Genomic DNA, 5,451 nt, shown 5'->3' on the forward strand with positions numbered 1-5,451 from the left:
ACATGTCTGTAACCCCAGCACTCAAGAAGCTGAGGTAGGAAAATCACAAGTTCAAGTCCTGCCTGGGCTACAAAGTGAGTTCAAGGCCAGCCTGCACTACTTATAGTGAGACCCTGTCTCAAGAAAAAAAAAAAACAAAGGTCCTTGGTTCAATCTTCAGTTCTGCAAAAATGAATGGACAGAGAAAAAGAGTAATAAATGAAATAATGCAAAATGTTAAATGTAAAATAGGTGATCACATACATGTACCCACTTCCCAAGATGATTGTAAATTGCATGTATGACAAACATACTAATAAAAATTTCAAAATTAATTAGAAAATATGTGATGGCTGGGAGTGGTAGCACACTCCTGTAAACCAAGCACTTGAGAGACTGAGGCAGGAGGATCACTGGGAGTTCAAGGCCAGCCTGGACTACATAGTGAATTGTAGGCCAGCCTGAACTACAATTGAGAACTTGTCTCAAAAAAACAAATAAAAAAGTATGTGATGGGCTCAAGGTGTGTTTGAGTTTTCATAATGGTCTAGGAGTATAGCTTAGTACTAAAACACTTGTCTAGCATGCTTGAGGCCCTGGGTTCTATCCCCAGTACCACAAAAGAAAAACGAATATACAAACAAAACAAAAAAAACTCTCATAAACAAGTCCTGGCATTATGGAGCATGCCAGTAATCCCAGCACTTGGGGGGTTGAGGCAGGAGAATCAGATCGCTGCAAGTTCAAGGCCAGTCTAGGTAGACTACATAGTTCATGGTCTGAACTGGCTAGTGAGACTGCCTACCCTGTTTCAAAAAAGGCAAAAAACTGAAAAATAAAAAAGTTTCATAAACAATATTGAAAAATATTTCTCAGATCTGCAGGTGTAGTTCCGTAGCTCAGCACCTGTTCAAATCCCTAGGTTCAATCTCTAGCATTACACATACAAATCTCCTTAACTACTTTGATGAAGCAGATTCTGTGATCAATTCATTTTACTTAATTCAAGCAGATAAACATAGTTTCAAAGGACTAAATGGGATAATTTTTAGGGCTTTGTTTTTGTTTGGAGACAGGGTCTCAACTAGTTCGGGCTGGCCTTGAATTTGCAGTGATTCTCTTACTTCAGCCTCCTAAGTACTGAGATTACAGGCGTGCACTGCCATGCCACGCTTTTTTCTTTCTTTCTTTCGACATGTGTGTGTGTGTGTGTGTGTGTGTGTGTGTGTGGTAGAGATTGAGTTCAGGCCGTGTACATGCCAGGCAAGCACTTTACCCCTGAGTTGCATTTCCAGGCCCTTTTATTGTTGTTGTTGCGACTAGGCCTCACTGTGTGGTTCTGGCTGGTCTTGCACTCATTATGTAGCCCAGGCTGGCCTCAAACACATCTGGGTGCCAGGCCTTTTTAATTTTATTTTGCGCTAGGGAGATAGGGCTTTGCCACATTACTCAGGCTGGCCTCAAACTTGCAATCCTCCTGCCTCAGCTTTCCGTAGCTAGAATTATAGGGGTGCACTACTGTGCTGGATACACTGTATCTTGAGTTTGGTGAAAAGGATTCACAACAAAGTCATTGTGACTATTGTAGCCCATGGTACCAACCTCAAATAAGTGGATACAGATATACTCCTGAAATACTTCTTCCTAGGGACTAACAAGTCACTGTTTTTAAATTTTGTTTTGTTATGTCTTCTTTGAGACAGGGTGCTGCTATGTAGTTCAGGATGGCTCAGATCTCAGTATGTAGCCCTGGCTGGCATCAAACTCATGATCCTCCTTTCTCGGTGCTGGGATTACAGACATGCAGCACCACTTCCTGTGATTTTTTGTTGTTGTTGTTGTTGTTGTTGTTTTGTTTTTTGAGATGGGGTCTCACTATGTAGTTGAGACTGATGTGGAACTCACTATGTAGCCCAGGCTGGTCTCGAACTCACAGTGATCTCCTCCTGCCTCAGCCTCCCGAGTGCTGGGATTACAGGCGTGCGCCACCACGCCCGGCTTCCTGCGCTTTTTGATTTGCCACTCTCTTGCTCAGCTTCCTGAGTGGGAGGATTAGAGATGTGTGCCATCGATATGGGGGAACAAGGTAACTGCAAACCTGCCAGATGTCAGATATTCGGAGTTCATGTTCTCTGAAACTGAAGAATGAATTTTAAGGAACAACAAAGGTTAAGATTAGGAAAATTCAAAGGTTTTGTTCATGGCAGGGCAGGGGAGAAGCAAGATATATCATGTACTGGAACAAATTCCCTGTGACGAATGCTATCACTTTGTATATCTAAAATGTACCAATAAACATTTTTCTAAAAAAAAAAAAAAAAAAAAAGAGAAAAATTTATTGGGGATAGGAATAGCTCCTGAGAGACAGGAGATGTCCTTAGTGGGTTGCCAACAAGTTCACTTCTCTGAGAAAGCTTTATAAAGCAAAATCATGAGGTGGGTACAATGTGAGTCAAAACTATAATCAACCAATAAGATTATAAGCATAGCCGCTTGGCTAATATTGATCCAATCATACTAAGAGCATACATATGACATCATCAACTTTGGTTGACAATCTATAGTTTTAGTCTTTTTGGTACTGGGGACGAACTCCAGACCTTGAGCTTGTGAGGCAGGCGCAGAGTCACTGAGGTAAATCTAGTTTGTTTTTTGTTGTTGTTGTTTTTTGGTAATGGGTTTTGAACTTGGGTCTTTGTGCTTGTCAGGCAGGCAGCAGAACCACTGAACTAAATCCCCAGCCTGGTAAATCTAGTTTTACTCTGTCTTTAATCTTAGTCTTAGTAGGTTTAGTTTTAGTGAATGGGAGAAGATGGCTCACCTGTAATGAAATAATTGTTTATGTATAAGGGAAATCTCAAAAGGATGGCACCAAGAATCTCAGGCTTCTGTTTATCCCTTTGGAAAGTACGTAAATCTGGCCACTGTGACTTTAATATTTTTCACACGTGCCTCCACCAACAGTTTTTAAAAAAATTAAATTTATCAAAGCTGGGAGTGCTCGGGAGTCTGAGGCAGGAGGATCACTGTGAGTTCGAGACCAGCCTGGGCTACATAGTGAGTTCCAGGTCAGTCTCCACTACATAGTGACACCCTGTCTCAAAAAACCTTTTTTAAAAAAAAAAAAAAATTTATTGGTATACAGTGTGATAACACTCATCATTGGGAATTTGTACTTTTACATGATATATCTTGGTTCTTATTTTTTTCACCATTCCCCTGTCCTCCCTTCATCCCCTCCACTCCTCACTACTTACAAAGACTTTGTTTCCATTTTTTGGGGGGTGGGGGGTTTGAGACAGGGTCTCACTATGTAGTCGAGACTGACCTGGAACTCACTATGTAGCCCAGGCTGGTCTCGAACTCACAGCGATCCTCCTGCCTCAGCCTCCTGAGTGCTAGGATTACAGGCGTGCATCACCATGCCTGGCTTTACATTTTTTCCTTTTCTCATATTTATTCTTTTTCCTTCTTTCTTTTCCTCTAGCCCCCCCCTTTCCCTTCCCATTCGGACCTTTTCTTCCTATTTCACACTGTCTGTTATATGTTTTGATCCTCAGTTACACTTTCACTTTCTCACACCAGAGAAACTATTCGGTATTTACACATGTGTGTCCTACTTATTTGACTTAAGAGTATGGCCTCAATGTGCATCCATTTAGCCATAAATGTCTCTAATTATATGTTCTCATCTTCTGCACTGACTGCCTCAAGGGCACAGTCCTGTCTGACTGCCTGTTTGTTTGTTTGTTTGTTTTTCGTAGTGAGGCTGTACATGGATTAAAGATATGAAGAGTAAGAAAAGAGGGGAACAGGCTGGGGGTTTAGCTCAGTGGTTCCACCACCTGCAAGGGCCCAAATTGGATCCCGGATACGCCCCCCCAAAAAAAAGAAAAGAAAAGAAATGAGGGAGAGGAAGTGCTCTGAGGAGTTGCGGAGTACAGGGTGGGCTGATGAAAGGCTCGCAGCAGCCATGAGCTTATTGGCCACTACTTTTTATTTCATTAAGTTTTATTTTCTTTTATCACATTCTACCCTCGCGCTCCCTCCCCTTCCTATGTACAAAAGCTTTATTTTCATTTTTTCCTGCTACTTTCACTTTTTTTCGTCCCTCCCTTCCTTTCTCCCACCTCCCTTTTGTTCCCCGTCTCATTTGAACACTTTCTTCCCATTTCCCACCATCCATTATACATTTCAGTCCTTATTCCACTTTTGGTTTCTCACACCAGAGAAACAATGCATACTTAAACATGTGTGTCCGATTTATTTAAGAGTATTTTTGTTTTGTTTTGTTTTTTGTTGTTGTTGTTGCTTTTTTTCTTTTTTTCTTTTTTTTGATACAAGGTCTCAAGTTGTAGTTTAGGTTGGCCCTGAACTTACTATGTAGCCCAGGCTGGGCTGGAACTCTCAGAGATCCTCCTGCCTCAGCCTCTAGACTGCTGGGATTACCGGTGTGAGCCATCATGCTTGGCTGACTGCCTGTATTTAGCTGTCTGTATTACCATCACACCTGCTTTCTTTTTTGTTGCTTAATTTTCAGGGTCCAGGGGATTGAACCTAGGTTTTCTCACTTGCTAAGTACTGGCTCTATCATTACTGGCTCTATCAGGTCTGGCTTCACAAATTTATATAAATATCTTAGAGATATGTCACTAATTCTAGTGACATTCCTTGGCATCATGGCCAATACACAGGTAAGTATATGAAACAAGTGCCAAATTCAATTAGTAAGTACATTGATTAGGTAATGAAGTGCAGATGGAATGTAGTTCAGAATTATACAATTTTTTTTTTTTTTAGTTTTTCTTACTTTTTCTGATACAGTTTCATCTACTTAAATCAAGAGAAGGTCACTGAAGTGGTCAAATTAATTCCACCTGTATAAAATAGGCATGAAGCTTCATATGGTGGTACATATCTATAATTTCAGTATTCTGGGAGGCTGAGTCAGAAGGATGGCAAGTTCAGGCCTAGCCTGAGCAATTTAGCAACTTAGCAAGACCCTGTCTCTAAACCACCCCCAAAAAAGTATATTTTATATATGCGTATACACATACACACACACACACATATACACACATATATGGAGGGGGGAGAGAGGGAGACTTTTTGTGAATTTTTTTGCTGAAACATGTCTATCAATTTAATATGAACATGTATATTATAATGGACTATAACTATTCAAGTGGGTAATAGGAAACAGACATCAAGGAAAGCAAACATAAACAGACATTAACAAGCTAAGTCCTGTTCACCAATTTTGTTTTTTTCTGTTTTTGTTTGTTTGTTTGTTTGTTTTGAGATAGGGTCTCACTGTAATTCAGGCTGGCCGTGAACTCAGTATATAGTCCAAGTGGGCCTCAAACTTTCAGTGATCCTCCTGCCTCAGCCTCCCAAGTGCTAGGATTGCAGGTGTGCACCACTATGCCTGGCCTGTTATGTGAGACTATGTCACCCAATCTGGCCTTGAAC

Source organism: Fukomys damarensis, unplaced genomic scaffold, assembly GCF_012274545.1.
Source record: "Fukomys damarensis isolate Sample0158 unplaced genomic scaffold, DMR_v1.0_HiC HiC_scaffold_22, whole genome shotgun sequence".
Classification (NCBI taxonomy): domain Eukaryota; kingdom Metazoa; phylum Chordata; class Mammalia; order Rodentia; family Bathyergidae; genus Fukomys; species Fukomys damarensis.